General features: G+C 37.6%; 1 long non-coding RNA gene across 2 annotated transcripts in view; it reads right to left on the bottom strand.

The window, feature by feature from the left end:
* The window catches only part of LOC141582042 (uncharacterized), a 628,742-nt gene that overhangs the window by 584,885 nt on the left and 16,174 nt on the right, over positions 1-27,683 (bottom strand). Inside the window, exons 2-3 of one of the 2 annotated variants that reach the window (XR_012514892.1) lie at positions 6,023-12,160; positions 658-726 (exon numbers count right to left, since the gene is read on the bottom strand). This is a non-coding gene — a long non-coding RNA (uncharacterized LOC141582042). The remainder of the gene's footprint in view (positions 1-657; positions 727-6,022; positions 12,161-27,683) is intronic. The other variant, XR_012514893.1, reaches the window with a different exon arrangement.

Genomic DNA, 27,683 nt, shown 5'->3' with positions numbered 1-27,683 from the left:
CTAACACTAATTATACTGCACCATAGAGGAAGAGGATGTGGGCTCCAGAATAGGCAACCTCAGTCTGAGTCTCTGCTGCCCCACTGAGGGATTCTGAACTTCTCTGAGCCTGTATTTCTTTATCTGTAAAAGTGGAACTAAGAGCAAAACTGGGTAATCTTCTGGAAATATTTAAATGAGTTGACCTATGTGAAAGAAACTGACTCATGATAGATGCTCAGTAAATTCTAGTTTCTCTTCCCTAGTTTGAGGAATTTGGAAGGAAGAATAACAATTGTGTCTGTAAACTCATACCACTTTTCCACCACACACCTTTACCTTAGCAATCTAAATGAAAGTTCAGTGGCAGAGTGCCAAAGAAAAGAGGCTAAAATGTTTATCCGAAAAAATCAGTAGAGACTTCTGCCAAGTTTCCAGTCTCAGAAAACCCAAGAATACTCTTCCTAAGAATTGCCAGCGCCCGTTCCCCAATTGCTAATAATAAGACCAACAATTTTGACATCTGTTTGCTGCTATAATATATTAGTGGCTCAATCTTCAAAGAAAAATGTGATATAAAATATATTCAAATTAAAGTATAACTTAGAAGATTTTTGTACACATCGGCAGGTACTTCAAGACCTTGCCCTTCCTCTGCTTGTTGATGGCAACACTTACTAGTTCCAGTTGTTTTCACTGTCCACCTCTTTGGATCTGGATTCTGGAAGTTTACTTCAGTAATACTTCCTGGAGGACCAAAAAGTGAGGTAAACATGAGTATTAGCATAATTGAATGAGGCTATATGGACAAACAACTGCAAAGAAGAGAGATGCTCTGTTTTGTAGAATATCACATTCTCTGTTCCCCTTTTATGGATATTTCATCCTGCTACAGAATTCCGATCACCGGTTTAGCCACACTCTGAAAAGTCATCTTCCTTTTTGACTTGTAGTGGAGCCAAGCGGTTTAGAAGCACTCGGGGAGGTATCTTATCTACCCGCCGGGACAAAGAAAATAAAGTATTTTTTCATTTCCTTAGCAATTACGAATTTACCTAACGATATCATTCCGAATTGAGCAGAATATAAGGTTCAGTTATTTTAATCATTTGGCAATTGTGGCCTAAGTCCTATTACAATATTAAGATACCCACAATTTAAATCACACAGCATATGAAATAGTAATTTGCTTTAAAAATGCTGAATTTCTTGGCCCATGTTCTAAAAAGATATCGTAAGAGACCAATTGTAACAAAAAATTTATAGAACATGTGTGGAATAAAACATGTAAGGAATTTCTCCAGTTTATTTTCTTAAATGAGCCACACCATAAAAGTGGCTACAATGCACTTTATATACACACCACATACACACACACACACACACACACACACACACACACATATATATATATATATATATATATGTGTGTGTGTGTGTGTGTGTGTGTGTGTGTGTGTGTGTGTATCCCTGAGCCCTAGTAATTGTTGGATTGCTAGACTAGCTTTGCTGTGAAAAAGTTGAGGAACTCCAGCTGAAGCCATTCCTTTCCCCAATTATTATTGAAGGTTATATTTAATTATCTAGCTGTGCTGCTGTAATTAGCATCAACAAAGCTCTGTCCCATAATGACTTGATGTATAAACTTTTGGGAAGCCTATTACAATTTAAATGAACCATCTGAAATATAGCATTCCACCCAACAGCTAATCCCAGAAATTAATATCCATTCAATTTCCATTCCCCCCCTTCTAATATGCTTGTGTACTGCTTGCTGACAACTGTAATATGTTTGTAGTACAAACAGTACTTTGAATTTTTGAATTTGGGGTTTAAATCTGTTCAGGCTCTCTCATGTGGCTGGAATGTTGGCATGGCTCAGAAAACAAAAGTCAACTTAAAAAAAAAGTTGGTTCCTCCAGGAAGAGAGATGGCTATCAAGCTTGACAAATGTACTGTAATGTGAACAGGGCAGCAGGGCTCATTCTGGTAAGTGATTGCTATAAGCTTTTGCTTGTCTTGGACTTTTGGCCTTTTGCTGCAAACAGGGTGGGCCTTGTTAAACTGCCAAGTCGACAATATTACATCCAAAGACTTTTGACAATTTTATATCCAAGGCTTTGCTTTTCTGTTGTGATTTTTCAACAGGAAAGCTCAAAGTGCTCTGGGGATTTTCATTTCTGAGGCCATGATAACACTTAGAAAACTCCATGGATCCAGAAATTAGGTTCTAAGAGAAAGAAAAATAATTGAACAAAAACATAGATTCGGATATCACAGTGTGCTCTGCTAATTTCTTTTGGCTGGTTCTTTGTTTTTTTTTAAAATTTTACATGGGATCTTTGTTTCCACTGAACCATCTCAGACACAGAAACACAAAGCTAGGTTACAACCTAATCTGCAATGTGGGATTATCTTCCTACTGTTGGGGCATTTTCCAACTGGTTAAGCATCTGAGTGAGCACTATAGAGATGTATACTGAGCTCTTACATTACCTTGTCTGTATCAGGCTTAACTGAGACACAGATAGTTTAAAAAGTAGCCCACAAATCCTAGGACCTAGTGCTCTACAATGTAAGAGCTAAAATCATTGTCTCTTGGACATAAATCAGCAAACTTCATTCAGCACATGTTAAGTACCTGCCATATGTTAACCCTCTACTAACCATGTGTTATATACTGTGGGGAAAAAAAAGTTGGCAGGTTGCAGTGGCTCATGCCTGTAATCCCAGCAAGACCGAGGCAAGCAGATCACAAGGTCAGGAGTTCAAGATCAGCCTGACCGACCTGGTGAAATCCCGTTTCTACTAAAAATATAAAAATTAGCCAGGCGTGGTGGTGCACACCTGTAATCTCAGCTACTCAGGAGGCTGAGGCAGGAGAATCTCTTGAACCCAAGAGATGGAGGTTGCAGTGAGCCGAGACATGCCACTGCAACCCAGCCTGGGCAACAGAGTAAGACTCTGTCTCAAAACAAACAAACAAAAAAAATGTCAGAGTTCAAGGTTTCTAAAAGTTACCTGATCTGCCAATCATCTCCATCAGAACCCTCAGGTAAGCTTGTGTATTAAGCAGATTCCTGAATCCCACCCCAGATCTACTTGATTAGAGGAGGGGGCTGATTTTGCATTTTTATAAGTTTTTCTCAAATGATGCTTATGAGTAATGTTTTATAACTATTCTAGACTCATGATTCTCAAACATGGCTGCACATTTGAATTGCCTGGTGAATTTAAGACCACCGATGACAAAGTACCACAGCAAATCAATTAAAGCAGACCCTCTGGGATGAGGGGAGCCTGAGCATCAGTCACTGTTGTTGTTGTTGTTGTTGTTGTTGTTGTTGTTGTTGTTGTTGCTGTTGTTGTTGTTGTTAAGTCCCCATGTGACTCTAATGGGCATCCAAGGCTGTAAACCATGGTTCTAGACTTTAGGCCCTATCAGAATTTACAACAGGAAGAAATCACTTCTATCTGAAGTGGTCAGATACTACTTTTCATTTCCTCTCATATCTTGCGAAAGATTTCATGTTCTCTTGGAAAACTGTGTGTGTATGAGTTGGTTGTTATTTTTAAAATGTAGCACCCATCCAAGAAATGACTTTTATAAATACCACTTAATTTTATTTATCCTCAATTCATCTGCTGTAATGTAATTAGAAGAAAAAATCATTAGTATTCCAATTATAGATAAAGCCTGAGATCACACAGCAAGTTCATTCTAAAATTCTGACTCCATCGGAGTTGCTTCACAGAAAGAGAGAGAGAGAGAGAGAAAGAAAGAAAGAGAGAGAGAGATTCTTTGAACAGTCATAGTTGGAATGTAACCTATTCAATACTAAAAATTATTCAAATAATTAGTCCATCCACATTCCATAATGGACAGTCTTCCTTTCGGCTTTTTTGTTGTTTTAAAGAAGGGCATATCCAAAAGGGTCAATAATTCTGCTTCTATTTCTCTATTTTTCTGTCTCCATAAGGCAACATCACTGAATGTATTAATAGGCTTGCTCAGTTAGGGTTTTTAATCCCTCCCTGTTTGCCCAGAATGTTCCGTTTTAGTACTGAAAGTTCTGTGCCCAGTTAACCCCTGTCTTGGGCAAACCTGGACAATCCCTATCAGCAGTGGAAATAAACAGTGCTTTGCAGATCTCTGTAAGAATGGGAGTTTAACGTTGGTTAGGAAGATCAGCCAGACCAGCAATGGGCAGAGAGCGAGACAATAAAGATTCATGAAGGTGAGTAGCCTTGGCTTCAGGCTTTGAAGTCTAGCTGGGGAGGCACAGTGCATGACCTAGGGAAGAGGCTCTCCAACTTGAGTGTGCATTACTGTCCACTGGAGGGCTTGTTAAAACACAAATTGCTGGGCACAATCTCCAGAGTTCCTGATTCAGTAGGTCTGGAGAAGAGCCTAGAATCTGCATTTCTAACACATTCCCAGGTGATGCTGATACTGTTGGTCCCAGGATCACACCTTGAGAACCACTGCTGTGGGTGCTGGTCTAGACTTTCAGTTGAGCATAAGAAATAGATGTGAAGATAATGTCTTGGCACCAGGGAGTTAGCAGGCCACATCAGGTAGAGATATAAGCTACAGGCCACATCAGGTAGAGATATAAGCTAAGAACCGAAGGCAGGACTCAAAGCACTGAGCCAATCTGAGCTAACATGGGAGGACCAGGGTAAGAGGATCTGAAGTACTAAGCAGATCAACTAAACAGAAGCTCCATCTTAAAGAAGTAGGACCAAGATCTTTCTACTGGATATGGGTGCAAGGTGGGGTGCTGGCCTTAGGAATAAGGCAAAATTCAATGCGTAAGCAATCATTCAGGAGCACAGACTTAATGACTGGTCACTGGAGCTCCTGAGTTAGGAATTTTTAAGATCCCCTGACAACCATAAAAGTTAGGTAAACTATCCTAGTTTTCCCAGGAATTTCCTGATGTTAGCACTGAACGTACAGGACCTAAAAACCCCTCAGTCCTGAGACATCTGGTCACCCTAATTGTGCTCTCAGGAGACTGGAGCCTAGATCCACCTACGTCTCTGGGTCAGATAGCTCCAGCCATAAGAAAAGAAAGCACATATGAGAAGAGGAGGGGCCAGTTGAAGAACAAGGGAGAGAGCCAGTATGCTAATTGCAATCTATAGCCTTCAAGAGAGGATGAAAGGGCACCCAGAAATATCGTCTATAAACGCTGAAATACATTTGCTTTAAATGGGCAAAACACGTTAAATGACTCTACAGGCCTGCAGTTTTTCTAAACTCATGAAAGTGGAAAAGTTCAGCACAAACAGAACCATCCAGACACCCCGTAAATGGAAGTCTCCCTCACTGCCTTTTGACAATCATCACACACACTTAAGACCTCATTATAAGTATAGCCTTAAAGAGCCCTGATAACTACACACCAGTAAGGGAACAAAAAAACATTTGTAAATATTAGCAGAGTATCCCATGTTCTTTTGGTTTCCTTCACACACAAAAATAAGCTAAGCAGAATGAACACATAGTTCAAAATGATTAAAACACTAAAGGATATTTAAATCTGGAGAAAGAATCTCTCTGTTGGGAATGTGGATTTCACCTAAGATCTTTAGTGCCATTCCCAGCGTGCCAGAGTTCTTTCAAATCTCCTTCACAACCAAATATTAATATTCCACCAGAATGGGGTGCATGAGGGAGGGCCACTATTGACAGTAACACAGCCTACTAATCATGAGAACTCTTTGAAATGTTCTTTACTAACGTTGCCCACAAACTGTAAAGAGTTATAATGGAAAACATTTAACAGTAACAAAAATCATCACCAGGGAAAGTACCTAAACCATCGCAAAATCCGAAAGCAAACATTAACTAATCCATCCTCCCAGCAACTAACTCCTGCAAAAGGCTGCTTATGTGGCAATAATCTTCTCAATCACACTTCAAATATTCACTATGATAATGAACTTTAGCCTCGGTGGATTGAGTGTTGCAATGTGCTGAGACTTCGTGATCAAGGAGAATCTGGCATAACCAGCACCTTCAAAGTGCAAATACCTTATGTCCTTCTGGAATGAGCCATGCCATCCAGTAAGCAGGTTGAAACAGATCCAACGAGGAGACCATCCCAGAGCTGAAGTGGGAGTTCAGAGCAGACTGGAGAAGACTGAAGATCTCCCAGATAACCTGGGAGAAAATGCCAGAAGAAACAGGAATTTTCCCATCCATTCAATCTTTCATTCAACAGATAGTTATGATGTACTGCCACAATGCCAGACCCCATGCTAGGCAGAAAGGCTACAAAGTCTAGCGGAACTGCTTTCTAGACATTTATAATCACATAGGGCAAGCAGACAAATTAACAAATAATTACAGTACCTCTAAGACGTTTTATAATAAAAGGATATATGCAACCTCAGAGAAACACAGGAGAGAATTTTCCCCAACCTTTGTATTGTTCTCAGTGCAACTAACTGTTTTGATACCTAAGAGTTAAGTCCTTCCTTCTCAGAGGCTTATTATTTGAGTCACTTTGGGGAAAAAATAATTATTTTTTCTGCGAAAGATCAGAGTCTCATCAAATGTTACTGTGATTCTAAGACTGTCAATAGCTACTATTTAGTGAATACTTATTATATGCCAGGCACTACACTGAATGTTTTACGCACATTACTCCACTCAATCTTCAGTCCTGCATGACAGGCAGCATGCTCTTTCCACTTTAGAAATCAAGGGGAAATGAATCACAATAGGATTAACTAGGTTACCCTGGGTCTGTCAATGATGGGGCCAGGAAGTGAACACAGACAGTCCACTTCATGTTCAAGATCTTAACCACTATGTTAAAATCACTTATGTAGTGAACTATTAGAATTTCTATATTGATTATTGTGTTGGTTTTCTATGGTTATAATTGCATGTGTCTAGTTTTTGCTTTGATGAGTTCTTGCAAGAAATTGCATGCTGCTTTTAATACTTCCTTGAGTTGATCATTTGCAACCACTTTATTTAAACTAATCTCTGTGGGCCTTAACCACAATAGCTGCAATTTATTGAAAACTTGCTCTGAGCCAGTATATATCATCTCTATCGATTCCCATAGTTCTCTGAGGGGTATGTATATAGGTATGTGTGTATACTTACATTTTTATATGTGTATATATAATGTAGAGTGTCAGTTAACTTACCCCTGGTAGCTTAGGCTACAGGTCCTCCACTAGCATAGGCTTTTCCAAAATTCTAGAAAGCATCCTTAGAAACACAGTTGCACAGTCATACATTTTCTTATCTATTTTTTAAAGAGTATTTCAAAACTTGTGTAAGGGTAAGACTCACAAAGCCTGATCCAACCCTGCAGGCCACAGGTGGTGGAAGGATTTGTGTGCAGGTGTGCGCAACTCTAAGGGTTGAAACCCCAAGACACAGTAAGCAGAGAGGAAGGGTTAGAGCAGCTGGATTTAGATGTACATGTTGAGCATCATGAGAGATTCCAACCTAAGGAAAGAGTGAAGTTGATTTGAGGGGCTTTTCTCCTCTCAAGTGACCTTGAAGCCCTCGTTTTAATGCTTCATGTACCAACGAGAAATAGAGAATGTAGGTAACTGATACCAATGAGGCTCTAAGAACTACTGGGTGAACATGCACAATTGTGGCACCAGTTCTGAACAACACATCTGTAAATAAATTGAAGCAGCCTTTGGCTTTTTCCAAACTGAGAAGCTACTAGACACCAAGCAGGTCAAGCAGACTAAAAGCTGACTATAAGGTATAAGGCACGTAGCTTAAGCAGCCTTTGGACCATCAATCCATCATTATCTGAAAGTTCAGCATTGACCAACCACTGTCAGAAAATGTTCCCTTTCTTCCAGAAATTCAATGCTGCTCATCTTCCAAAAGTTTCCAATGGGCTTGTTGATCTTTCACACAAATAACTACCTAACACTTTACAAATATCCATCTCTGTAAAGAAACCCACTCAGCTGCAACAACCTGGTTTTCTTTTTAATTCATTAAGCCTTAGAATAGCATCTTTCTTTGTTAATCATAAATGCAATATTTAATAAAAATATATACAGTGATTATTAGAAGCAGGAAGAGGACAGGCTGAAAATGAGTGATTTTAACAAGAGCTTTAACAATTTTTAATAGACCTGCATTCCTTTACATTCCTGGTGTTTCTCAAACTTTAGTGGGTTTAAAGTTCATCTGGGGATTTATAAAAATTGCTGACTTCAAGAGTTCCTCTCAAAATTTCTAATTCTGAAGGCCTGGAGGGATCCTCAACAATCTACATTTCTAACAATGATTTTGATGAAGATAGACTGCGGCTGCCTCTTGAAAAATGCTTCTTTAGAACATGCAAAGTTGCTAATTACACAGTAAGCACTTAGGTATCTACCATTACCCAAGTCTTGTTAGTTGTGAGTTGCCTCTTGGTATCTGCTAAGGTTTGAACGTGTCCCTCAGAAAGCATACGTTGGAAACTTAACCTCCAATCCAACAATGTTTGTTGGGAGATAGGTCCTAATGAGAGGTAAATAGGCCACAAGGGCTCTGCTCTCATGGATAGATTGTTGCCATCAATTCGGGAGTAGGTTCCTTACAAAAGAACAAGGTCAACCACATTTCCTCTCTCTCATCCTCTTTTTACCCCTCTGACGTCTGATGCCTTCTGCCATGAGATGACACAGCAAGAAGGTCCCTGATAGATACCAGTGCCACCGTCTTGGACTTCCCAACTCAAGAACTATAAATCAATAAGTTTCTGTTCATTATAAATTATCCAGTCTCAGGTATTATGTTACAGCTGCACAAAACAGTGTTACAGCTGCACAAAACAGACTAAGACAATATCCCATTCTCAGCAGCAGCAATTCATTTTAAGACAAAGCTCCATGAATTTTAAGACATTTGGGTAGAAAGAGTTAATTATATCATCTCGAAAAGGTATTTTCCCTAGACCAATTACTTTACAAGAACATACACTCTCTACCTGTTTCTAAAACTTTGGAAAACAAAGATGTGGTTCATATCAGAGTGAAAGTTCCACTGATACTGATTATAATGAAATATATTTCATTTTGGCCAACTGCCATGAAATGTCCTGCTCACTTGGAGAAAATTACTGGAAAAATGGTAAGCAGAGGTCTCAACTCCCAATAGAGACTCCTAAGGAGCAGAAGATCTGTCTGCTCCCAGTGAGAGGGTGGGCTTTTCCTACACTAAGATCTTAGCCACACTTTGCCTCCTTGAATTCTTGCCAGAGACTAATCCTCCAGGCTGGGAGTTATACCATACAGGTTCTTTTTTTCAACCCGAGTAAACTGGAGTCCAATTATGTTATCTAAAACTGAGAACCCTGGGTATGGTACATCCAGATACTTACAGCAGAAAATATCTGATACGGTTCGGCTCTGTGTCCCCATCCAAATCTCATGTTGAATTGTAATTCCCAATGTTGGGGGAGGGATCTGGCAGGAGGTGACTTGATCATGGGGGCAGATTTCCCCCTTGCTGTTCTTGTGATAGTAAGTTCTCACCAGATCTGATAAATGTTTAAAAGGGTGTGGCACTTCCCCCCTTCACTCTCTCTCTCTTTCCGCCATGGTAAAACATGCTTGCTTCCCTTCACCTTCTGCCTTGACTGCAAGTTTCCTGAGGCCTTCCAGCCATGCTTCTTACACAGTCTGTGAAACTGTGAGTCAATTAAACCTCTTTTTTCATAAATTATCCAGGTCAGGTAGCTCTTTATACCGGTGTGAGAACAGACTACAATATCTTCAAAATGTTTTTTATTTTTAAAAAATGTAGATGGGTAGCAGAAAGAAAAGAATAGAAGGAGAAGGCCAGAAAGGAAATGGAAAATTGGTATTCTATCCATCTGTAGAAAACTTTTTAAAATATGTATTGTCTTCTATCCTGATTTCTTTTGGATTCGGCTTTGTAGACTTATGAGCCCATGATTCCCGATATTCAGTAAATGAGTAGAAATCAATTTCTAGGGACAGGAGGGATGCCATGTGTCATAGCTACACAAACAGAAGAAACTTAGTCATTAAAAGTCACAAAGAACAGTATCAGCCAGAAGCAGTGGCTCAAGCCTGTAATTCCAGAACTTTGGGAGGCTGAGGTGGGCAGATCACCTGAGGTCAGGAGTTTGAGACCAGCCTGGGCAACATGGCAAAACACTGTCTCTACTAAAAATACAAAAATTAGCAAGGTATGGTGGCAGATGCTTGTAATCCCAGCTACTCAGGAGGCTGAGGCAGCAGAATCATTTGAACCTGGGAGGTGGAGGTTGCAGTGAGCCAACATCATGCCACTGCACTCCAGCCTGGGTAACAGGGCAAGATTGTGTCTCAAAAAAACAAAACAAAACAAAACAAAACAAAAAAAGAACAGTGCCATCTTTCAAACAGTGATGGATTCCTAATACCTATATGTTGAATATTGTCACACTTATGTTCTACAGCTGTCTGTATTCTGTGTCATCTTTACTATATGTACACAAGGCAGAATACAAAACAAAACAAAACAAAACAGCATTTAATTCAGATTTTGTAATGTATATAGTCTAATTGTTTACCAAAATATCCTATTTGTAGGAGGTGGAAAGTTCAATATACTAGCAAACTGCTAAAGAGAATTTACTATTTTTTTTAACAAGGAATGTATATTTATGTAGCACTCTCAGACTTTAAAAGCACCATTACTATACATAAAGCTTTTGATTTGCAGTTTTTCATCATAAACCCAACATAGCAGAGCCCAGACACCAGGCATTTTTCCCTGGAGTCACTCTGCCTTATTATCAGGACTGGACTTAAGTATCCTTCCCTGGAAAGCACACAAGATCTCATATCGTAGGGCACACATGCTGGAGGCAGTACAAAGAGGCACAGTCATGTTTCAGGATGTGGTTTTAGCCAAAGGTGATATAATCACAAAGCTGGATTGAGAGAGGAAATAACAATCAGGAGCTGTCTTGAGTGTGTCCCCATTACCTGGAGTCTTCTTGTTCTTCTCTCTACCTCTCCAAGAGTCTCCATTACTGTTGGTGTAAATAAGTAGTAACAAGAGCCGGAAGCAAAAATGTTGAAATACTTGAGCTCTTTTGAACACAAATTTAATAGCAGTAGTAAACTAGTAAACAAATGAATCATTGAATTGAGGGCAGGTTCTGCTGCAACAAAGAACTTGTATTATGATATAAATTGAGAAGATTGTTCTGAGTTAGCTCCCCCTGTATTCAGTGTTAAAACTCTCTCTAAACATCATGCTCCACCTAAGAGCCATTAACTCTTCCGGTCTCACAACCTGGGTAACAAATACTCACACTCTAAATATTTGGCTTATCTCACTTATCCATTACTAGAGGATTTAACATATAAGTGTTACATATACATATAGACTACTAAGTTAACCATAACCATTCATGTATTGATTCACATGTTTAAACAGCAATGACAAATTGAGTGCCTGCTCTGAGGGAATGCAAATTCAGATTCAGCTGATATTTTTGGAGTAACACCCATGTACTAGATATTGAGCTAAAGACTTTATCTTATATAGGTGGCTATCATGTGCTAGGAATTGAACTAGTTACTTTAACACATTATCTCATTTGGTCTTAGTAACAAAAATTAGCATTTTTTTTAATTTTACAGATAGGAAACTATGACTCAGAAAAGGTAAGTGACTTGCCTGAAGTCATAAAATTAGTCAATACTTAAAACTGGCTTTTTGGTCCTGAGTCTTCTCTCTGGCTCTTATCAATTGGTAATATCTTCTGCATTCCAGCCTGGGCAACAAGAGTAAAACTCAGTCTCAAAAAAGAAAAAATAATAATAATCCACCCATAATAAACTGGGCTTCAGACCAGGGATGTAGGGATGGTTTAACATTGCAAGTCAATAAATGTGATACACCAGATAAACAGAATTAAAAACAAAAATCACATGATCATTTCAATAGATACAGAAAAAGCATTCAACAAAATCCAGCATCCCTTTATGGTTAAAACTCTCAACTAAATCAGCATGCAAGGGACATACCTTAATATAATAAAGCCGTTTATGACAAACTCACAGCCAACTTAATACAGAATGGTAAAAGTTGAAAGTATTCCCTCTGAGAACGGGAACAAGACAATGATGCCCACGCTCAGCACTCCTCTTCAACATAGTACTGGAGATCCTAGCCAGAGCAATCAGACAAGAAAAAGAAGTAAAGGGCATATCCAAATCAGTAAAGAGGAAGTCAAACTTTCACTGTTTGCTAACAATATGATCGTTTATCTTGAAAACCCTAAGGACTCCTCCAGAAAGCTCCTAGAACTGATAAAAGAATTCAGCAAAGTTTCTGGATACAAGATTAATGCACACAAATCAATGGCTCTTTGATACACCAACAGTAACCAAGCAGAGAATCAAATCAAGAACACAACCACTTTTACAATAGCTGTAAAAAAATAATAATAAAATACTTAGGAATATAACCTAACAAAGGAGTAGAAAGACCTCTACAAGGAAAACTACAAAACTGCCAAAAGAAATCATAGACAACATGAAAAAATGGAAACACATCCCATGCTCATGAATAGGTAGAATCAATATTGTGAAAATGACCTTAATGTGAAAAGCAAGCTACAAATTTAACGCAATCTCCATCAAACTACCACCAACATTCTTCACAAAATTAGAAAAACAATTCTAAAATTCATATGGAACTATAAAAGAGCCCGCAAAGCCAAAGCAAGACTCAGCAAACACAATAAATCTGGAAGCATCACACTACCTAATTTCAAACTATACTGTATAAAGCTATAGTCACCAAAAGAGGATGGTGCAGGTACAAAAATAGGCACATAGACCAATGGAACAGAAGAGAGAACCTTGAATAAACCCAGATACTTACAGCCAACTGATATTTAACAAAGTAAACAAAATCATAAAGTGGGGAAAGGGCATTCTTTCAACAAATAGTGCTGGGATAACTGGCTAGCCACATGTAGGAGAATGAAACTGGATCCTCATCGCTCACCTAATGCAAAATCAACTCAAGTTGGATTAGGCACTTAAACCTAAGACCTGAAACTATAAAAATTCTAGAAGAAAACATTAGAAAAACCCTTCTAGACATTGGCTTAGGCAAGGATTTCATGACCAAGAACCCAAAAGCAAAATAAAAGCAAAGAGAAATATCTGACACCGAATTAAAGAACTTTTGTGGGCAAAAGGAAAAGTCAGCAGAGTAAACAGAACCCACAAGTGGGAGAAAAGGCTTCACAATCTATACATCTGGCAAAGGACTAATATTCAGCATCTACAATGAACTCAAATCACTAAGAAAAAAATGTTATCAAAAAGTGGGATAAAGACATGAATAGCCAATTCTCAAAAGAAGATATACAAATGACAAACAAACATGAAAGAATGCTCAACATTACTAATGATCAGAGAAATGCAAATCAAAACCACAGTGCAGTATCACCTCACTCCTGCAAGAATGGCCATAATTTAAAAAAAAAAAACAATAGATGTTGGGATGGATGCAGTGAACAGAAACACTTCTACACTGTTGGTGGAAATGTAAACTAGTACAGCTGTTATGGGAAACAGTGTGGAGATTCCTTAAAGAACTAAAAGTAGAACTACTATTTGATTCAGCAATTCCACTACTAGGTATCTACCCAGAGGAAAAGAAGTCATTATTCAAAAAAGACATTTGCACAAGCATGTTTATAGCAGCACAATTTACAATTGCAAAATCGTAGAACCACTCCAAATGCCCATCAGCCAGTGAGTGGATAAAGAAACCATGATATACATATATATTCTATATATATATAGAAAAGAAACTGTGATATACATATTCCATCATATATTCCATATATTTACATGATGGAATGCTATGCAGCCATAAAAATGAATGAATTAACAGCATCCAGAGTGACCTGGATGAGAATGGAGACTATTATTCTAAGTGAAGTAACTCAGGAATGGAAAACCAAACATCATATGTTCTCACTGATATGTGGGAGCTAAGCTACGAGGACACAAAGGCATAAGAATAATACAATGGACTTTGGGGAGTTGCGGGGAAGAGTGGGAGGGGTGAGGGATAAACAACAACAAATACAGTGTAGTGTATACTGTGCAGGTGACGGATGCACCAACATCTCATAAATCACAACTGAAGAACTTACTTATGTAACCAAATACCACCTGTATCCCAATAACTTATAGAAAAATAAAAAATAAAAATAATAAAAATAAAAACCCCTAGACTCCTAGGCTAGGAGGGCTCTGCTGACAGACAACATTTTACACTTGTTTCAACTTGTTGCTAGAGGAATTAGGCACGTTCTGTGCAACTCCACTTGGAGTGGACTCTTGGAAGCTTGAGGCTGGTTTCCTTTGGATTTAGTCCCATATGCCTATTGCATTTGCTGATTTTGCTGTGCAGCCTTTAACTACAATAAACTGTAACTGTAAGTATTACAACTTCTGAGTTCTGTCAGTTCTTCTAGAAAGTCACTGAACCTGAGGGTGGTCTTAGGGATAGAGGCCTAACACATTATCTCAAAAAATAATTATGAAGATTAAACAGTAGCATACATATCAAGTATTTGACATAACGGCTAGCCCAAAGTGTTCAGTGGGTGTTATTGGTATTATTATTATATATTACATTATTTATTCATGTACAATTATATCTTCTTATATCACATATATAACTAACTCAGTTTTCTATGCATTCTTAATAAAAGATTGAGATAATTCTTTCTTGTCTATTGTTCCTTAAACATTGATTTATATCTCTCACCCTTTGTTGGTTTTGCTGCATTTCTACTGAATACCTGAACTAATATCCTAACTTCTGAGACTATCAACAGATGCTATGAAATAATTGGATGCTTGTTAGCACTTGGCCTGATAGTGTTTGATTGTGCTTCCTACTGTTCCTTCCTGATGACTTGTAGAGAATAGAACCAGGTGGTATCTGGAAAGTATTTGCTCATGTGGCAGTCACTGTTGATTGCCTACCCAAAGCCATTACCCCCTCTCCTTACCTAACAGAAGCTGAGTTTTGTTCAGCAACAATGTGCCTAGTCCCAGAGGATAAATCTTGAGTAGGCTAAGCTAGTGCTAGTAGTCGCATTTCCTTTTGCCAATGATTTATTTCAGGTGATCATGGGACCTGGTTATGAATGAGGAGACAAATGAGGAGACAAAGCAACAAAGGTTGCTTTCCCAGTAAGCAACAGGGAAAGATTTCCTCCTCTGATTGTATACAGAGAATCAGGTAGATATTAGAAGGGTCCATTTGCTCCTCTGGTTGCCCAGCTTTGGAGAAGAATATGTGAAGACCTGCTGCTAAGTGTGCAGTTGTTATCCCAAGTCTACAATGGAAGACAGTATCACATTACTGGAGATAGAAGAATGGGAAGATAGACAGTTTTGTCTTGACAAAATTGTTGAACTATAATTTTGTAACTACTTATATTTAGACCTTTTAAATAAGAAAAGTTTTTTTTTTTTAATTGCATTTTAAGTTTTGGGGTACATGTGATGAACATGCAAGATTGTTGCATAGGTACACACATGGCAGTGTGCTTTGCTGCCTTCCGTCCCCTCACCTGTATCTGTCATTTCTCCCCATGCTATCTCTTCCCACCTCCCCACCCCCCGCCCCTCCCCCATTTCCCCCCAACAGACCCCAGTGTGTAGTGCTCCCCTCCCTGTGTCCATGTGTTCTCATGGTTCAACACCCGCCTATGAGCGAGACTATACGGTGTTTGATTTTCTGCTCTTGTGTCAGTTTGCTGAGAATGATGGTTTCCAGGTTCATCCATGTCTCTATAAAGGACGTGAACTCATCGTTTTTGATGGCTGCATAATATTCCATGGTGTATATGTACCACATTTTCCCTATCCAGTCTATCATCGTTGGCCATTTGGGTTGGTTCCAGGTCTTTGCTATTGTAAACAGTGCTGCAATGAACATTCGTGTGCACGTGTCCTTGTAGTAGAATGATTTATAATCCTTTGGATATATACCCAGTAATGGGATTGCTGGGTCAAATGGGATTTCTATTTTTAGGTCCTTGAGGAATCGCCACACTGTCTTCCACAATGGTTGAATTAATTTACATTCCCACCAACAGTGTAAAAGTGTTCCTATTTCTCCACATCCTCTCCAGCATCTGTTGTTTCCCGATTTTTTAATGATCGCCATTCTAACTGGTGTGAGATGGTATCTCAATGTGGTTTTGATTTGCATTTCTCTGATGACCAGTGATGATGAGCATTTTTTCATATGTTTGTTGGCCTCCTGTATGTCTTCTTTTGTAAAGTATCTGTTCATATCCTTTGCCCATTTTTGAATGGGAGGCATCACACTACCGGACTTCAAACTATACTACAAGGCTACAGTAATCAAAACAGCATGGTACTGGTACCAAAACAGAGATATAGACCAATGGAACAGAACAGAGGCCTCACAGGAAATACAACACACCCACAACCATCTGATCTTCGACAAACCTGACAAAAACAAGCAATGGGGAAAGGACTCCCTGTTTAATAAATGGTGTTGGGAAAACTGGCTAGCCATGTGCAGAAAGCAGAAACTGGACCCCTTCCTGACACCTTACACCAAAATTAACTCCAGATGGATTAAAGACTTAAACATCAGACCTAATACCATAAAAACCTTAGAAGAAAATCTAGGCAAAACCATTCAGGACATAGGTGTAGGCAAGGACTTCATGACCAAAACGCCAAAAGCAATGGCAACAAAAGCCAAAATAGACAAATGGGACCTAATCAAACTCCACAGCTTCTGCACGGCAAAAGAAACAGTCAGTAGAGTGAATCGGCAACCAACAGAATGGGAAAAAATTTTTGCAGTCTACCCATCTGACAAGGGGCTGATATCCAGAATTTACAAAGAACTAAAGCAGATCTACAAGAAAAAAATAAATAAGAAAAGTTAATGCTCATTTTGTCTTGTACCTATTGGCTGAGTCTTCTCTTACATGACACTAATAGTATCCTCATGTACTTGAAACACATGCAGTTTCCACATGTGTTTTGTAAAAACAAATTATGCACAGCCCTGTATTAGTCCATTTCCACACTGCTATAAAGATACTACCTGAGACTGGGCAATTTGTAAAGGAAAAAGGTTTACTTGACTCACAGTTCTGCATGGCCAGGGAGGCCTCAGTGAACTTAACAATCATGGCAAAAGGCAAAGGGGAAGCAAGGCAGTCTTCTCATGGTGGCACAAGAGAGAGAGAAGGGGGAAGCATCAGACATATCATGAGAACTCACTCACTATCCTGAGAACAGCATGGGGGAAACGACCCCCATGATCCAATTACCTCCCACCAGGTCTCTCCCTTGGCATGTGGTGATTACAATTCAGATTACAATCCAAAACCATATTAAGCCCTTATCTGGGAATTCTGAAAAGGTAGCACATGTGCAATTCAAATTTAATGATCTTCAAAAAAAAGACATACTCAATAATAACAAACTTCAATCAGAATCCAATTATTTTGGTGAAGAAAAGTAGGAAGATAGAACCAGAAAGTTATTTTCTCTTCTAAAGCATGTCATGGTCTCCTTTCAGGTTAAAGATCTTGATTAAACATGAATTTTTCTATGCAAATAAGCCAGTTCTCTGAATGTGAACTCTGAGGAGTATGTTTTATGTGGATATTACTGTTCATGGTTGGAAAATGAGAGATGAACATTATTTTACATGCCATTATCCTTTGCCAATTTCTCTGAAGGGCATCCTGCTTCACATAGTAGTAAAATGTGTAATTTCGGACTGGGAAGCCACATAATGTGAAATGATTGTTTTTAAGGAATTTTAAGGGAATCTGAATTTTAAAATGCTCAAAAATAAAACATAAATAATATATTTATATGCAGTATTAGAGGGTATTATAATGTGATTGTTTTTAAATCAAAGTTTTAATAATCTATTGCTTATTTACGTGTTATATAATACCTACTTCCAATATGTAAAGCAATAAGAAAAATGACAAAGGAACTATATACATATATACACATTTAAACATAATACATATATACATACAAATATCAAGCACCTATATCCTCCATAGTGGTCAATTTGATAAGCTTTAATTGTTTGAATTTCTCATTAGGAATTTTATTCACAGTCAATAGCATCTGATTTTAAATATCCTAAACAGTGGCTGATGGTCATTCTTTCAAAGTGGAGAAGCTATCCATCTGCTTTTTTCTCCACTCTTCACATTAGCCTAGTTCCATACTTCTTTCCATGACCATGTAATCCCACATAGAAATGTGCATGTAAGTCTACATATATATTATTATTTTACAAAAAGAGATCTCAAAATTTCTGCATCTTGTTTCCTCATATTTTTGTGTGGAATACTTCAAATACATGGCCTTACATATGAATACTACAATACTGCATATATAGATACACACATACTTTTGTGTGGAATACTACAAACACATGGCCTTACATATGAAAATCTTTTTCTATGGAATAGAGCCCAAATACTGGAACTGCTGGGCCAAGAAGCACACATATATTTTAAATTTTAATAGATGTTGGCAAATGGCTTTCCCAAAACCTGTAACACCTCGTATTTTTCCCAGCCATGAGACTAATCCTTTCCCTAAATCACCAACAGTAATATTTAATATAACTTCAATTTTTGTCATCTGATTAATGTAAAATTACAGTTTATTTTACTTTAATTTGCATTTTCCTTACTAGCAACAAATTTGAGAACCCTTCTATGTATCTTTTAGCCATTTGGGTTCACAATTCTTTGACCATTTTTTTAAATTGGATTGTGTTATTTTGGCCAAATGTTCAGCTATTTGAAAAAATTAGTACAAATGTTTGTTATAAATTGAATGTCTGTCTACTGTTTTGTTTATGATATCCTTTGTGATATCAAGGTTCATATGTCTTTTCTTTTAGAGCTTCTGAAAAAGATGCTCTCAGTTCATACATTTTTATACATTCTATTTTCTAGATCTTCTTGCAAGGTTTTTACAATTTTATTTTGACCATGTGAGCTTCTCAGCCATCTGGAATTTATATTTAAAGGTAGAATAAAATGATAATCCCCTTTTCTTTTCTTCCAGATGGATAATCAGGTGTCCAAACATCATTTATTAAATAATTGACTCATTTCCCACTAAAACGAACTACTACTTCGGAAATATATTAAACTCATCTATACTGGGTTCTATTTCCGCAATCTGCATTTTATTCCTTTGCCAATACCACATGATTATGATGCGGTAGTTTTATTATTTATACAGACATCCAGTAAGACAAGACCTCTCACTATTCTTCCTTTGCATATTTTCTCAGCTATTCTGAAGCATTTATTCCTCAATATAAATTTGAATCTTCTTTGGCCAATCATCCCTCCAAAGAAAGCCAGTTCTAATTTTACTACCTTATGTTTATATACTCATTACGTGTATTTAATGCTTCTGTTAGTAAGTATTTCTATTCAACATGATCTGCCTTTCCATTTGTTCAAATCTTATTTCTTTCAGTAAGATTTTATATTTTTCTTTATAGAGTTACTTTTCTTGTTCAATTTATTACTATTTTATATTTTTCCAATAATTGTAAATAGAAATTTTTTTCTCACTTCTATTTCTCAATATTTTGTTAAAAGAGAAAACCTGTCGATTTTTTTTAAATTTTTTGTCTATTAATCTTACCAAATTCTTCTCTGTTTTCTTTAAAGTTTGTATTTTAAGTTCAAGTGGTACATGTGCAGATTTGTTACATGGGTAAATTATGTGTCATGGGGTTTCATGTATAGATAATTTTGTCACCCAGATAATCACATAATACCCAATAAGTAGTTTTTGAATCATCACCCTCCTGCCACCCTCTGCCCTTAAGGTAGTGTGATGCCTTCAGCTTTGTTCTTTTTGCTTAGGATTGCTTTGGCTATTCAAGCTCTTTTTTTATTCCAAATGAATTTTAGAACAGTGTTTTCTACTTCTGTGAAAAGTGTCATTGATAGTTTGACAGGAATAGCATTCAATCTATAAATTGTTTTCAGCAATATGGCCATTTTAATAATATTAATTCTTCCTATCCATGAGCATGGAATGTTTTTTCATTTGTTCATGCTGTCTCTAATTTCTTTTAGCCAGGTTTTGTAATTCTCACTGTAGAAAAATTCTTATTTTTCTAGGCATACAATATGATCATCAAAAAGAGATCATTTGATCCCTTTGTTTTAAGTTTCTATCAGTAATTTTTTATTTTCTTCTCTTACTGCATTCAGTAGCCCTTTTGAGGTAATGTTAAATAGAATGATAATGATCGTCCTCCTCTAGTAACTAATTTAATTAGAATAGTTTTAGAATTTTTAAATTTTAAGTATTTTCTGAATAGCTTTATGTTTTCTAGTTTCATTATATTCTATTTTACTTAGCAATGTTATTAGAAATGATTCATTTCTTTCTAACTCCTTTAGGCATCTATTGATAAAAATTACAGTTTTCCTTCAATGTGTTGTTATAATAGATTATGTTGATAAAATTTCTCAATATTCAACAACTGAAAATCTTAAAGAAAAATATGCTCTGTGAAATGCATTATTCTACCCACTAGCTTGCTACTGTTGACATACCTGACATCACAAACCATGAATACACACATGGAGGCCAGCAGTCTCACACCCATCAGCACTCCACCCCAGTCACTGCCAGTGTGAGTACAAGCACAGACACCAGCAACCCTGCCCCTGCCTGTGCCCTGCCACTGGTACGACTGCAAACAGGAATTCTGCAGCCCCACTCCCACCAGTACCCCACCCCAGGTGACACACATGCACCCCACTGTGCTGCCCCAGCTGCTGGCATGTGTGAGTTAGCACAGATCCTACAGCCACCACCCTGACAATGTACTTTGGCCAGCACCACTCAGCAGAGTGTTTGGGCCAGTGGACCGGGAAGACCTCCGCCCCTCCATCACAGAAGGTTCCTAACTTTGAGGGGCCAGAAAACAAAGCCAGGGGCCCAATACTCATCCCCCCACCCCTACCCCCAAGTTACAGTATGTAGGGCAGGAATGCTGAGCTGAGGTTTGGTTCCCTTGTATCTTCCAGAAAAAAAAAAATTCAGTCAATTGAACCCACATTATACCACAATCAAACTCCCAGAGCATCAAAGAAGATAAAAGAAAAAGAAAGAAAGAAAGAAAAAAACCATCCAAAGGATATCAGCTTCAAAGATTGAAGGAACATCAGGCCACACAGATGAGAAAAAAACAGAGCAAGAACTCTGGAAACTCAGAAAGCTAGAGTGTCTTCTCACCTCCAAATGTCTGTACTAGTTCCCTAGCAGTGATTTTTAATCAAGCTTAAATGGCTGACAGAAATAAAATTTAGAATATGGTTAGAAAAAAAGATCACTGATATCCAAGAGACAGTCAAAACCTAATCCAAGGAATCTAAGGGATACAATAAAATGATATGAGAGATAAAACATGAAATGGCCATTTTAAGAAAAAAAGAAACTGATCTGATACAGCTGAAAAACTCACTTCAAAAATGTCATAATACAATAGTAAGTACTGACAGCAGAATAAACCAAGCTGATGAAAGAATGTCAGAGGCTGAAGACCAGTTCTCCAAAATAACTTAGACAAAAATAAAGAAACAATATAGAAGAATGAATAAAACCTCCCAAAAATATGGGATTATGTAAAGGGACCAAATCTGTGACTCACTGGCATCCCTGAAAGAGAGAGAGAAAGCAAGCAACTTGGAAAACATATTTGAGGATATAGTACATGAAAATTTTCCTAACCTAACTAAAGAGGAAACGTTCAAATTAAAGAAAGGCACAGAAACCCTGTGAGATACTATGCAAGATAATGATCCCCCAAGACACAGAGTCATCACATTCCTCAAGGTCAAAATGAAAGAAAAATTGTTAAAGACAGCTAGAAAGAAAGGGCAGGTCACCTACAAAGAAATTCCTGTCAGACTAACAGCCAGCTTTTCAGCAGAAACCCTACAAACCAAATGAGACTGGCTACCTATATTCAGCATTCTTAAAGAAAAGAAATTCCAACCAAGAATTTTACACCCAGCCAAACTAAGCTTCATAAGAGAAGGGGAAATAAAATCCTTTTCAAACAAGCAAATGCTAAGGTAATTTCTTACCACCAGATCTACCTTACAAAAGTTCCTTAAGGGAGGGCTAATTATTGGAACAAAAGACAATTACTGGCCACCACAAAAACACACTTAAGTACATAGACCATTGTATTAGTCAGGGTTCTCTAGAGGGACAGAACTAATAGGATAGATGGACCTATAAAAGGGAGTTTACTAAGGGGAGTTTATTAACCAGGCTGTTATCTTCTCTTCCTCTGTTAATTGATTATAGGGACCTCCCCATGAAGCTATCAGTGCAGGCTGGGAAGGAGAAGGGGAGAAAAGGCAAGGTGGCAGGATTGGAGACCATGGGCATTTGAGCCACTTGCTCATGGACCTTACTTGTGCCCCCTTGACCTGCTCAAGCCCAGTCACATATATTCAACTTCCATATGACAATGGAATGCTGCTGTGCACACCTTACCTATGGCTAGGTGGGTCAGAAGACACCCAGTTTGTGATAGGCAGTTTAAGTCACACGGTGACCTGATGACCCATAGTCAAACATTTACTTTCTACCAAATGCCAGTAACAGGCAAAGAGCTGTTTCTCAAAAGGAGAGTAGTTATCTGCAGAAGATGGCAGGGCCTTACTCCAAATCCTAGAGGTCTCCACCGTGATTCACCTATGGGGGCCTGCCAAAGGCTTCAAACAGCATCCCTATCTATGGCTGACACCTCAAGCACCATTGGATCTGCTGGGTCACACGGCCCAATTGGAAGAACAGCTTGCACAGCAGCCTGGACCTGTTGCAGAGCCTTCTCTTATTCTGAACCCCACTCAAAAATGGCAGCCTTTCAGGTCACTCAATAAATCAGCCAGAGTAACACATTCAAAGAGTGTGTTGCCTCCAAAATCCAAGTAGGCCCACTGGGAGTTGTGCCTCTTTCTTGGTTGTATAGAGGGATCAAATGCAGCAACTTATCCTTCACCTTAGAAGGAATCTCTCAACAGGCCCCACATCACTGAACCCCTAGACATTTTGCTGAAGTAGAAAGTCCCTGAATTTTAGTAGGACTTACTTTCCATCCTGTGGCATGCAAATGTCTCACCAATACATGTAGTGTGTCTACTTCTCACTCACTGGATCCAATCGGCATAATGTCATCAGTGTAACACACCAGTGTTATATCTTATGGAAGGGAAAAGTGATCAAGGGCTCTCCGAATAAGATTATGACACAAAGCTGGAGAGTTAATATACCCCAACGTAGGACAATAAAGGTATATTGCTTGCCTTGCCAGCTGAAGGTAAATTGCTTCTGATGGGCCTCACGAACAGGAATGGAGAAAAAGGCATTTGCCAAGTCAGTAGCTACACACCAGGTACAAGTTGTGTTAATTTGCTCAAGCAATGAAACCACATCTGGTTACAGGAACTGCGATTGACTTTAACACCATGATTTCTCAAATAACTCAGTACATAAAATTAAGATAAGGATGGTCATTATTGACATCTGAATTGGTAAACTGAATGATCAAGTGCAAAGACTAGCTCAAAGCACAAATTAAAATGTAGGCAACTCAAATGCAAGATTCGAGGATCCTTACCACGAAAATAACTGGAGATTCTTAAGAAAAAAAAAAAAAAGAGCAGACAGAAGATAGGCAATCATTAAACAAATACTAAAAACCAATTTATCTAAAGTAAATACAGTTAGGAGACTGTAGCATGAAGAGCTTTCCAAGTTGCAGGCTTTATGATAAGATACACACCAGACATGTCCTGAGGAAATTCTGGAACTTTAATAGTGAAGAGAATATTATAGGCTTCTAGGTAGAAATAACAAATAACTAACAAAGGAATATATGAACAAAACATTGGACAATGGAATCCTCTGTTATTTTTTAATTAATACTGAAAGCTGGCTGATAGTGAAAGAACATCAATTAAAGAATTACAACCCAGGCCAGGTGCTGTCACTCACACCTGTAATCCAAGCTCTTAGGGAAGCAAAGGAGGGAGGAAAGCTTTAGCCCAGGAATGTGAGACCTGCCTGAGCAATATAGTGAGACCCTGTTCTCCACAAAAAAAAAAATAAAATCAAAGAATTGCAACCCAAAGTATTCTCAAATAAGATGATTGATCTGTCAGAGTGAAAGAGAGATATGTGAGGATAAATAAAAATTCATAGATCATGTCAGCCATTTATCTCTTTATTTTGTTTTGTTTTATGTTTTAGAGAGTTTCTCAGACCCAGGCTGGAGTGCAGTGGCGCGATCATAGCTCCCTGTGACAATGAATCCTGGCATGAACCCTTTTTAAAAATTTTCTTGAGAAAAGACTCTGAGCAATAAATGAACCACAGCAGCATGGAGAAAGTCGAGCCGTTCCCTTCCCTTCCTTTCTGTTTCCTTCCTTCCAGTTCCCATACTTTCCCTTTCTTTCCCTTCCCTTCCCTTCCCTTCTTCCTCTCTTCCTCCCTCCTTCCTTCCTGTTTTCATCTATACATCTATCTGAATAAGAACATAGAATCTCAAAATGTGATCCATAAGCAAGTCTCTTGAAAGAGGAATGGTAAGACATTTCTAATATGTACTACACAAATTCAGAAAACTTAGCAGCTGGTGATTGCGGGAACAACGGAAAGTAGAAGCATCCCAAGGTTCTCACTGGTGCAGAGAACGAAGCTGGGGAGGAGAAAGGTCAAGTGAAGGTAATCTATAGGCTTCAACTTACTGAGGTTAAGGAAGAAGTAGAGGTGAAGTAGGGCATCCTGGTGGGGAAAAAGAGTGGTTAGGGACATAGTTGACAGAGACTGTAGACTAGGGGACAAACAAATCATAGCTATTTGCTATGTACAAGAGGATAAAACCTCACTTAAGCAGTGTTAACGGCTGAAATTGAGAATTGAGCAATGAGATATGAGACATTCAAATAAAAAGAAAGGTGGAACCTTGCAGCTGTTTTGTTGTTCAGTCACATAAAGATAAGGCCAAGGATAGAAGATCTTTATTGTAGGATTATAGGCTGAGTGGGTCAGCATGACCTATGAAACAAGATGCCTGTTCCTGTTGAAAAGTCAAAGCCAACCACAACACCTGATGCAGTCTGGATAGTGTTTGTATGAACAGTGGGCCATGCAGGAACTCTGTTCTTAGAACATATATACCTTTGTGACATACGTGTATGCCAGTTAAACAGTATAAAGACTTAACATAGAGAGTAGCTCACAGAATCTCTTTTCCTAAAGGAGAGAAATCTTTGGTTATTCTTAATAAGACCCAGAAACATCTATGTTCTGACAGGACTGCAGTTAATTTTATGTAACAAATGGCAATATCAATAACAGACAAGGTGAAATGTAAAGTTACATGCACTGAAGAGGTATGTTATATAATAATGAAAGAAACAGATTATGAAGAGTATATTACATGTATAAATCTGTATTAAGTGACACAGCAGCTAACTACATGAATAAAAATTTTAGAAAATCAAACTATCACAAGAGATAAATTATTTCTCTTTCAGAATTACATAGGTCTTGTTAAAAACAAGCCAAAAAAAAGTCATACAGAAAAGAATCATACAATCAATAAACTTTGTTTAATCGATGTACATTAAACTTTACATCCTTCCAACGAAGAATCTTCCTGTATATGTTCATGGAACACTTTCAAAATAGGTTTTGTACTTGTCTGGTGCTTAGTCTCAGGAAAACCTCAACAATTTTAAGGTAGAAATGTTGTAGTCTAAGTTTTTTTGATCAAATTCAATAAAATTAAAGAACAAATTCAATAAGATAAAAACTTTATATAAAGTTTGCTAAAAAGTTTAATCTCTTTGGAAATTAATAAGCATATTTCTATATAACTCTTGGATTAAACCAAATTTAAAATGGAAACTATAAACTATGTGTAAAACAATGAAAAGGAGGATACTTCTGAAACCATTGGGAGCGATTCAGAGCTATAACTTGGAGGAAAAGTTTTAGCCTTAAATACAATCATTATTAAAAATAAAAACCAAATAGATAGAAAAATGACTCCACTTAATAAATCAGAAAATGAAAAACAAAAAAAGCCAGAAGAGATGAGTTATAAGAAGTAAAATCTGAAATTGATGAATAAAAAGTGGAAAAATAATAAACATTCCCAAAATTTACTTTTTAAATACCTATAAAATAGTTGAGCACATTATGGTTCTGATTAAGAAAAAGAGAAAAGTAATAAAGATTAAGAATGAAAAAAATCTGTAATCTCAGCATTTTGGGACACAGAGGTAGGAAGATCACTTGAGCCCAGGAGTTCAAGACCAGCCTGGGTAACATAGAGAGATCTCATCTATTAAAAAGAATGAAAATATAACTATGTAACAAACCTGCACATTCAGTACATGTATCCCAGAACTTAAGGTTAAAAAAAAAAAAGATTAAACACATATACACACAAAATGAAAAGAGATACATAATCACAGATAAGGGTTTAAAATTATTATAAGATAAAAATGACCCCTGATGGATCAAAGACTTAAATCTAAGACCTGAAACCATAAAAATTCTAGAAGACAACAGCAGAAAAACTCTTTTAGACATTGGCTTAGGCAAAGAGTTCATGACCAAGAACCCAAAATCAAATGCAACAAAAACAAAGATAAATAAATGGAAATTAATTAAACTACAAAGCTTCTGCATAACAAAAGAAATAACCAGCAGAATAAACAGACAACCCACAGAATGGGAGAAAACTTGCAAACTATCCATCCAACACAAGGCTAATATCCAGGACCTGCAAGGAACTCAAACAAATCAGCAAGAAAGAAAAACAAACAATCTCATTAAAAAGTGGACTAAGAACATGAATAGACACTTCTCAAAAGAAGATTTACAAATGAGCAACAAACATGAATAAATGCTCAATATCACTAATTATTAGAGAAACAATGTGATACCACCTTACCCCTGCAAAAAATGGCCATAATTTAAAAATCAAAAAATAATACATGTGGGCAAGGATGTAGTGAAAAGGGAACACATTTACAGTGCTGGTGGGAGTGTAAACTAGTTCAACCATTATGGAAAATAGTATGGAGATTCATTAAGAACTAATAGCAAATCTGTTTGATCCAGCAATCCCACTCCTGGGTATCTATCCAGAGGAAAAGAAGTCACTATACAAAAAAGATATTTGCACACATGTTTACAGCAGCACAATTCACAACTGCAAAAAATATGGAACCAGCCCAAATGCCCATCTATCAACATATAGATTTTTTTTAAATGTGGCATCTGTATATGCCACAGAGAATACTCTTCAGTCATTAAAAAGAATAAAATAATGGCATTTGCAGCAACCTATTCTAAATGAAGTAACTCAGGAATGGTAAACCAAACATCATATGTTCTCACTTATAAGTGGGAGTTAAACTATGAGGAGGCAAAGGCAAAAGAATTATATAATAAACTTTGGGGACTCAGGGAGAAGGGGAGAAAGATAGGAGGGAGTAAAGGATAAGAGACCGCACATTGCTTTTGCCCATCATCCAAGCAGACTGCAAGTA

Source organism: Saimiri boliviensis, chromosome 18 (assembly GCF_048565385.1).
Source record: "Saimiri boliviensis isolate mSaiBol1 chromosome 18, mSaiBol1.pri, whole genome shotgun sequence".
Taxonomy (NCBI): Eukaryota; Metazoa; Chordata; class Mammalia; order Primates; family Cebidae; genus Saimiri; species Saimiri boliviensis.
Note: the sequence above shows the minus strand (reverse complement) of the source record. Positions and strands in the feature narration are given on the sequence as shown.